Below are 10,257 nucleotides of genomic sequence, written 5' to 3'. Positions count from 1 at the left end.
TGAAGGTACCCGTTATCATTTCTGTGATAGTTGGACTTTTCTAAAGCTAAAAAGAAAACCAACTGGTAATGTCCTTGCTTTTTTCAACCTCTATGTTATTATTAAGACTTATTTGAATGAGTGCCTTGCGAAACCCTTTGAATCAAGTTGTCTGACCTTTCTCAATAGTATAGTTGCAAGTTTTTCTTTCCCAAATTTGTCCTTGACAATAGAACAAATTGTTTTCAAGTTTTGCTGATGCTGAATTCATTTAAGAAAAGAGTAATTATTTTATCAGTATTCTGACAAATATTCAAAGGAATCTGGGACCTTAACCATTATTTTCTAACTTGCAATACCTTACAAGGAGAAATCGACCTTTTATTCCCTGCAAGTTTGCAGGCACCAAACCGCCCCCTGCCCTGCACCGCTCTTGCGAATGCCGCCCCTCCTTTGCCATGCCTCTCTCTCTCTTAGAAGACTGAATACAACTGAAACACGATTCTTAAAGTAGTATCTGTGTCATAAAGAGTGAGTAAAGAAATGCTAAGGAGCTTTCATGATTTATTTTTATAGGTGGCCACCACAATTTTTTAATGTACTTTGTTATCTTAAAATTTACAAAGAAGGGGAAATTAATTCTTGGGAACTTTTGCTTATATTTTTCTCCATGAGTGATAATATACATTGTTTTTAATCAAAGACAAAGGAATAAAATGTTCATGGAAGGAGATAATTTATATCCTAAGAATACTTTCAAATAACTCCCATTAACAAAATTTTGAAGTTTTATTATACTGCTTTCCATCTCAAAAATGACTTATGTGAAAAGTTCCTAATAATAATTTTCATTCAACACTAAATAGAAACCTGAATAGCAGAATTAGAAAAGCAGGAAGATTTTTGTTTGTGTTTGGTAAAATTTTCCATCTGTTTCTGTGTCTCTCCCAGAGCAAGTCTGTGGTAAAATAGTCCAGACCAAGGTGGCTCTTTGCAGCTCATCACTGCTAAGTGCCCAGATTTTAGCAGGGAATAAGTACCTTTTATAGTGCTTACTTCCTTTATTAAACCTTTGAAGCACTTAATGTGAAGTTAGTTTCAACTCCCAATTGAAACTGCTCTGTGCTCTTCAATACAAACCTGACATTCTAGGTCCCCAAATCCAGTTTTAACCGCTAGGCAAAATTCCTTGTGCTTTATTCCAGTAGAATTAGATTGACCAAAAAAAAAAAAAAATTAAATTTCAATGTCCTTTCTACTGTATTTCAACTGTGCTGTAAATTGAAAATGCAGTTCATAATGCAATTTTTCTGGAAATAATTGAGGAAGAGTAAATTTATAATGATTTGCCACTTAAACTTGCCAGCTTTCAAGATCGCCAAAATCTTAACACAACAGAGGTTTTTGTGTTTGTGTGTATGTGTGCTGGGTTTTGTTTTTATTTGTTTTGCTATGATTTAGAATTTGTTTGTTACCATTAACAATATTTTCAGCTCTAATTGAAAACAAAATTTTTCACAAACTCTCATTTTGTTTTAATTACACTACTTAGTGAATTGAATACACTAAAAGAAAAATGGTAAGTTTAAATTTATCAAATGTTCTCATTTTATTTATTGACTTATATTCTGACAGTAAGTAGTTCTTTCTGCTTATGCCTTTCAACAATTAAAAATAATTCACCCCTGTTAAAATTTAAACTTTTGAAATGACTGATTTATGTGATTTTTTACTTTAGATATTCTATTTTGGTCACATTTGTTTGATGTTCAGCATAATTTATTTGCAATGATAATTTGCAAACATAAAGTCAGTAGCTTTTCTAAATTAAAGAATAAATGACATTTAAGATCAACCTTGTTAATGATAACATCTTATTCTTCTATTACAGAAATGCTATGCTTTTGAACACAGGAAATTAGGGTTTTTTGGAGGATAAAATAATTTTAGTTAGCAGCAATCGTACCTCGGATAAACCTCATTGGCTACGATACTGCCACTGTGCAAAGCTTGTTAAAATAATTTTAAATAGTCAGGACTTTATGACACCAGCATAAGGAATGTGTGTGTGTGTATATATATGTATATAAATTTAATATAATAGTTTGTAACATCTTCATTCTTTAAAACTATTTCACCAAAAAGTATCATTGATTTTATCAAAGGGCAAAGGGCCACAGCATTCAAATAGAGACTCATGAGTCTGTCTAGGAATGGTAACACATGCAACATATGATCCCACGGACCTCTGCCAGAGCTAAACATAATTTCTTAATTATGATTGACATTTGCAGTTCTTTTTCGCAGAGGCCTTGGTTTAAAAAAAAAAAAAAACTTGTAACTTAAGTGTTTCTTTATGGGGAAACTTTGGGGTTAGAAATGCCATACTAGGTCAGCCCAATGACCATCCATTCCTGTAGTCCATATATTTTGGTGACCCAAAAGACATTTCATGAAGAACATAGCTGCCTTCTTTGACATCAGCCTCAGAAAACTAGATATACATCTCATATATCCTCAGCTTCTATTGGTAACTCAATATTGACTTAACATCTTAGAATTTTTTTTAGCCCGTTCTCAAATCTATTTATATACTATATATTTACATATATATTTTCTATCACAAATTCTACATATTTAATATAATCTCAACTAGGAGTACTACTTGGATGATGTACTCTTATAGGTCTTTATATTTGTCTTTAAAACTATTTCTTCAACCTTCAAGCCACCAAGTGGGGAGAGGGGAACAGAGAAATCTTGATTCCAGTATTCCAGTATTTGTACATATGCAAATTTTTCCTAGGTTTACCTTCTCATTTCCTCTTTTTATGAAATTACTTGTATTTTAATTTTAAAAGTGAAATAGAGAAATTTGGAAAATAAATAAAAATCATTTTAAAAAATATGAGTCAACTGTAATCCCACCCAACCAGAGATAGCCACTGGTAAAGTCCTAGTATATTTACATCCAATCTATTATCTGTTCACATGTGTATATATGTGCTTAAACATACTAGTCATAGTTAAACTAGTCATAGTTTTACAGTCATTTTTATCCAACAGTGTATGTTGTGTTTTTTCCCTTGTCTTCAGAATCTATTAAACTCCAGTGGTATTCATTCCTTCTCATTCTTTATCTTTCTATACTAAAATTTGAATTTTTAAAATCAATCTTTAAGTATGCTTGCTTTGTTGAGATTTGGAATTGTTTATATCTCAAATGATGTGTTTTGTCTGCATATTTTACTGAAGTTCAATATAGTCTTCCCAAGATTTGTTTGTGTCTCTTTTGGTTTAACATTGCCTGATTTGTGAAAGTCCTCTAAAAATATTTAAATTCTGTATGGCATTTTTCAAAATCATACTCAATGTCGTTAAAAATGTATTCTATGAGAAAATAGTAACCAGAAGCCCTATTACTGTTTTGACTTTAAAGTTTTGTTTTCATTCACATAAAGTAATAGCATATTAAGTCTCTAGTTTTTAAAAAATTTCATTCTTTATAATTGCATGTAGCAACTTCAAAATATTTATGATTGTGTGAACATTTTATATTTTACTCTCCAATATTACCTCTTGTGTCCATTTTTTAGGGAAACATCTCAATGATGTATTCTTTATAATTTTTAACCTAATTATGCCTATTATTTTTCTAAGAATATATTTTTAGCAACTTTCCCACTTCATGGCTTTAGATTTAGAGGATGGCACAATAACATTAGTCTATATGTGACATTTTTCTAAGAGACAGTTATTCTTCCTTCAAAATTCTAAAAACTTTATCAGTCAAACCATAATCATTCAAATTCAATTTATAATAACTGTTTCTAAAGCTAAGTAGTAATCATAATAGATTATAAATATATATGTATGTGTATATATACATACACGGTGTGCCTGTGAGTATATATATCTGACCTGTTTCTGGTGGCCGTGATATTTGTGTAATAATAACTTCATGTTCTCAGAAGTCATTATTTAAAGGGGGGCACCACTACTGAAGAAGGAAAATGATTATTAATAGGCCTCCAATGTTATGAAAGGAATTTTTAAAGTTAAAAGACTATATAGTAATTGCTCTGTTTGATACCACAGAGTGTTGAAACTAAGGAAAATTCTCATTCCCATTCCCTGGCTTCAGTATGTAAAAGATTATTCTGTTGGCCAGGTGCCTGTAATCCTAGCACTCTGGGAGGCCGAGGCTGACGGATTGCTCGAGGTCAGGAGTTCGAAACCAGCCTGAGCAAGACCCCGTCTCTACTATAAATAGAAATTAATTGGCCAACTAATATATATAGAAAAAAATTAGCCAGGCATGGTGGCGCATACCTGTAGTCCCCACTACTTGGGAGGCTGAGGCAGAAGGATCGCTTGAGCCCAGGAGTTTGAGGTTGCTTTGAGCTAGGCTGATGCCACGGCACTCACTCTAGCCTGGGCAACAGAGTGAGACTCTGTCTCAAGAAGAAAAAAAAAAAGATTATTCTGTGTAGTATTTCTATATATTTTCATTTATTTTACATTGTATAGTCTATATATTTATATGCTTATTTTCTATCACAAATTCTATGTGTATGTTTTATATATACTTCATTTGCATATATATCCTAACCTAATTGGACATTTATAACAAGAGGCCTTTGAAGTTTTCTATGCAAATACATATTTTACAGCTCACTTCAAGTGTCATTTATCTGTAACTTCAAAACTTCAGGCAACATTAATCTCTCCATTTCCTGACTAATTCTAAAAATTATTGTCTGTATCATATATTTTATTTTATTTTGTTTTTTGAGACACAGTTTCGCTTTGTTGCCCAGGCTAGAGTGAGTGCCGTGGCGTCAGCCTAGCTCACAGCAACCTCAAACTCCTGGGCTCAAGCAATCCTGCTGCCTCAGCCTCCCGAGTAGCTGGGACTACAGGCATGTGCCACCACCCCCGGCTAATTTTTTCTATGTATATTAGTTGGCCAATTAATTTATTTATATTTGTAGTAGACACGGAGTCTCGCTCTTGCTCAGGCTCCTGAGCAAGAGGTTTCGAACTCCTGACCTTGAGCAATCTGCCCAACTCGGCCTCCCAGAGTGCTAGGATTACAGGCATGAGCCACCGCGCCCAGCCTGTATCATATATTTTAATGTTTTATTAAATTCAGTTTAGCATTTTGTTATATGTTTGACTCCCATTTAACAAACAAATGTGTGTTTAAAACATGTAGGCATATTAATCTATACCCCCTTATGCATTTTCCCAAAGAAATAATGTTATAAAATGATAAGTATAGTCCCCAGAAAGTTTATTCAACACATCATGTAGCGAAATGCTATGTATCTGTGATGACAAATAGTAAGAACATAGTATTCTTACAGTGATAGTAATTAAAACACAGCAACCACAAAGTACATTAAAAGTACGAAGCTGGAAATATTGGTAATTTTGCATCATTCCCAAGGTTGCATCCCTCAGAGCCCCTTTCCATGATCCTGATCCAATTATGTTATTCATGAGAAATTTTAGTTAGAATATACTTCTAATAGATAATATAACAGTAGACAATTTTACTTTTTTGGCTTAAATAAAATAGATTTATCTGAAGTAAGCCACCTAGAAATGTTTTAAATGCAGGCCTGGTACAGTGGCTCACACCTATAATCCTAGCATTTTAGGAGGCTGAGGCAAGAGGATTGCTTGAGGTCGGGAGTTCAAGACCAGCTTGGGTAACACTAGCAACATACCGAGACCTCATTTCTACAAAAAATAGAAAAATTAGCCAGGTGTGGTGGCTCATCAGCTACTTGGGAGGCTGAGGCAGTAGGATCTCTTGAGCCCAGGAGTTTGAGGTTGCAGTGAGCTATGACACCACTGCACCCTATAGCCCAGGCAACAGAGCAAGACTTTGTCTCGAAATTTAAAAAAAGAAAATTAAATGCATACTAAATGCACTGAATAGTTTCTGTAGATCTAATTTTATCTCTAAAGTTGCAATTTTTCATTTTTAACTTTGAAACATACACATCTATTCATCTTAGTCACCAATAAATCTTTGAGATTTATTGTGATCTTTAAGATAATGATTCCTTCAGATATTAAACTATATTAATATATTCTCCCTTTGAAAATTGAGTATTTGATTTTGAATGTTTTGTAAATAGGAATATTTTTAAATGATTGCCTACTACAGTAGGACATTATCAGGTAAAATGTTCATCATTTATTCAGCATTTCTTTTTTTTCTTTTTTTTTAAATAATTTAATTCTTATTTTATAATTAATTATTTTTTTTAATTTTCCTAAATGTAAGAACGTGTTCTGTAATATATTCAGCATTTCTTAAGTGCCTACTATATATTATATTAAGCAATGTGGAATACAAACATAAAACAACACCTGCCTAATAAGGGACAAAACAAGTGTTTGAACTTATTAGGTCTTTTGACTGTCAGACTTACTACTATAAAACAATGCAATTTTACCTTCTCTGAGATAAACTAAAATAATGGTATTAAGATCGCATGTTTTCTTTCACCAAGATTCAGTTTGCCTTGACAATGTCTTATATAATTAATACTGATTTCAAGGGAATATAGAATATGCTTTGTATCAAGCTAGAGGATAAATTGAAACCACAATTCTTTGTCAAGAGTATAGTATATTCTGGAAGTGTTTTTGTTAGTAATTTATTTCCAGTTTTAGAAACAGTTATTTGTGGCTGTAGAATTGGACTTTTAAAAGGCCAATTTTTATAAGGAACTTTATCTGAAGACTGCTACATTCGAAGGGGAAAGTAGGACACAAAAGAGCTATGGACCAAAACTATGCATTCTGAATTGAAATCCCCAAATTATAAAGTCATAGGGAAATTCTGAGCCTAAAAATTAATTCTGAAAAATAATTACTGCTTCCTAACCAGGTTAAATATTTAAGAGGTATTTTCCCACTTTTTAAAGAGGTTGAAAAAAGCATCTAAGCTTCACATAGTCCCTTCAAAATGATTTACACATGGCATAGTATAAAAGGTACTTAATGGGATTCTGAAGCATTATATCAATATTTTTTTCTTGTAGCACATACACAAGTGGATACCAAAATAAGCTATTTTGAAACTATTTAAATATATCTACTTTCTTACTATAAGATAAATGTTGGATATTTATATCTCACCAGTAATTAAATTAACTTTATAAAAATTCACAAAACAGAGTGCTTGTATTCCTTGCCTTTTTGATACCTTTGATGTTAGTGTTAAATGTCTATAGTCACATGGTTTAGCTTGGGCTTTCTGCAGGAAAGCATAAAAATCTTTTATTGCAACATGCAGTAGGGCATGAGCACTTTTTAACTGTAGCAATCTCTATGCATTTATAGAACTGTGAGAATGCTTAAGTTTAGACTCAGCTTGAAATTAAAACGATAAAAACTGCTAAGAAGCCTGAATATATCTATTTTAACAATTCTCTCACCAATTCATAAGGCTTTCTCTGCTTCTAAGGAAACTAACGTTATTATTTTTCTGTGTTCTATAAGTCCTTGTTTCAACCAAAAATAATGATTTTGTTCATATGCAGTTTATTAAGATGAATTTTCAAGGATTTGTGTTTCACTTGTAGAAATGCCACTTGTCATTTTGCACTTGTACTCACATGGTATTTTCTTTCTTTAGGACTATTTCATGGTTAAGCATTAATTACATTTATGGCCCAATTAGAGTACAAAGTAACAAGAGAATAATGGTAAATTTGTAAGAAGAACAGAATAGCAAAATGGAAGCTTCTACAGGATTTATTAGGAGAATTCAAGAGCCTGAATAGCAAAATTATTAAAGCTGCATTGAAAAAGCCACTTCCCCTTAGTAGTTAATTGACCTACCTAATGAGTTGAAAAATAGATTATGTTGGGAAGAGAGGCAGTTAATGAAGCAACCCTAGAAATTCTCTATGCTAAAATAAAAATCCTTGGCAACTAAGCCTTTGTCAAATTGACCTTCATTATGTAGTTATTTATCTGACTTTTATATAATGAATAAAAGCTATACTTAATGCAGATGTTAAAGTAGGTTCTAGACAAGAAAATTATTTTATATTGCCTTTATTCCACCTTTGCCTGTAACAATATTGATGTATCTATAAAGTTAAGTTCTATAGTTTCTGCACTTTGATTATTCAATATCTTTATTGTATATACTAAAAAGGATAAATGTATCTTCATGAAAAAATAATTGTGATGCTATTCTTACTCTTAAATTTTGGTTGTTCTTATATAACTAATTGATCATAGTATCTTTATTTTTTTTTAACTTTGAAAGCATTATTCTAAGTGAAAGAAGCCAGACACAAAATGTCACATTTGGTTGATTACATTTATATGAAATATTCAGAATAAGTAGAGACCATATTGGTGGTTTCCAGGGACTGTGGGGAGAGAGGTATGGAGAACGATTGCTAATGGGTACTAGGTTTCCTTTTGAGATGATAAAGATATCTTACAACTAGACAGAGGTAATGGTTGCACAATATTATCAATGTACTAAATACTACTTAAATGTAAACTTTAAAATGGTTAATGCTTAATTTTATGTTATGTAAATTTTACCTCAGGTTTTTAAAATGTGCCTATAAGAATTTAAACAGCATACAGTTTACTTCCTTATTTTACAAAATAAGTATAAATAATTACAAATTATGACTGTTATGAAGAAAATAAACAAAAAGGACAAAATGGATAAAGATCAAAGATTTCAGCCATAGGCTTGCCCAAAAAAGTTATTTGTAATGTCTGTGACCTTGAACCCATGTCTGGGCCTCAATTTCCTTTGGTGACATGGTTTTTATTCTCTCTCCCTCTTTTCCTCTTCCTTACTCTTGGAGTCTCCAGAGGCGAAATTTGAAAGTGCTCATGCTATACCCCTGTAATATTATGAAATTTTTTTAAAAAGGAAAATAAATAAATAAATAATTTTATTTAACTAGTTAATTGAACTCCCTCTACAGTCTTTTGCTAACTATAAATTCAGAATAATTATCTTCCTTTTTTTAGTAGAAAGTGATCAATATAGTTTTGCTATTTTTATTTTTCTAGCTTAATATTCCTAGAATATTAGAGTTGAGGAGGACCTGGCTTCTGAAATTCTAATCCAGTATTTCTCTGGTCATAGTATCTTTAACTGAAGGTTTAAATATGAATTCAGCAGTTAATTTTAAAATGATAAAAATAATGACCAAAACATAAGAGGACAAAATGAGAAGCTCTCCAAGTTCTAAAAGGAAATTTTATTCCTTATTTAATAGAGATAATTTAACCTGTAAAATAGAAATACTAAAAGAAATGTAAAGGAGGCACACAATCCTATATAATGTTGATTCATAAAGGGCTAGGAATTTTTTTAAGTGTTTATATTTTAGGGAATTTAATACCAATTGATTTTTGTTTCAGAACAAAACTCCCTTCTTTCAATTTGTAGTGAAGGACAGTTATCTACACAGAAGATTGAATAAATGATTAATTCTAGACCTAAGTTGCTGCATAGCTATAGAAAAGATATAGAAAAGATAAAGAGGTGAAGCAGTAAACCTTATTAATTTGACATACCATGTGCACTAATAATTGGAAATTTTGATGAAAATGAACAAGTTAGGGGATGGGAAGGAAAAAATAGAGTTTATTGGTCAGTCACTATTTTTAAATGTCACTGATGGTTACAATTTAAATCTTGAATCATTAGAATGAGCTAGAGAACAATGACTTTTGCCCTGAATTAAACCAATCTGTAGTGATGCAAGAGAGTTTTAAATTAGCCTAAGGTGCTTGCCACTGTTGAGTAAATATTTTAAAGCTTTGATTTGGTAACTATTTCTTATATCCCTAACCTAAGAGAAAACAACACATTTTCCTTTTAAATACACTCCATATTTCCTTATGACTTCCCAACATTTTCTTTTCCACAAAATCAAGTTTTTAATTTACAAAAAGCCATATTCACAAGTAAAAAGTCTTTTAAGACTATATCCCAGAAAATTTGGTAAGGAAATGATGTAGGTAGTGACTATAATTATGACATAGTGAGTATTCTTTTACATCACTGTTACCATGGAGTTGTAGAACTACAACAGTACACTTCATTTGGAGGACTTGCCTTGCTACAAGAGGTTTCCTTTTGAGTATCCTCTTTCTCCACCTTCAAAATAATCAGATTTTTCTTTCCGATTTTTTTCCAAGTATTTATGGAATCAAGATTTAGACAACTGCATCATATTCTGTTAATTGGTGCCATCTACACATGAA

At 31.7% G+C, this 10,257-nt stretch overlaps 1 non-coding gene across 1 annotated transcript; it reads right to left on the bottom strand.

Annotated features, from left to right (window-relative positions):
• Nucleotides 1-1,855: 1,855 nt before the first annotated feature.
• LOC142866008 (U4 spliceosomal RNA) lies at nt 1,856-1,990 on the bottom strand. Its single transcript, XR_012916081.1, has one exon. It is a non-coding gene; the product is annotated as a U4 spliceosomal RNA (small nuclear RNA).
• Nucleotides 1,991-10,257: the final 8,267 nt, after the last annotated feature.

The sequence above is a fragment of the Microcebus murinus genome, chromosome X (assembly GCF_040939455.1).
Source record: "Microcebus murinus isolate Inina chromosome X, M.murinus_Inina_mat1.0, whole genome shotgun sequence".
Lineage (NCBI taxonomy): Eukaryota > Metazoa > Chordata > Mammalia > Primates > Cheirogaleidae > Microcebus > Microcebus murinus.
The sequence above is the reverse complement of the archived record's forward strand: the minus strand, read 5'-3'. Positions and strand labels throughout refer to the sequence as shown.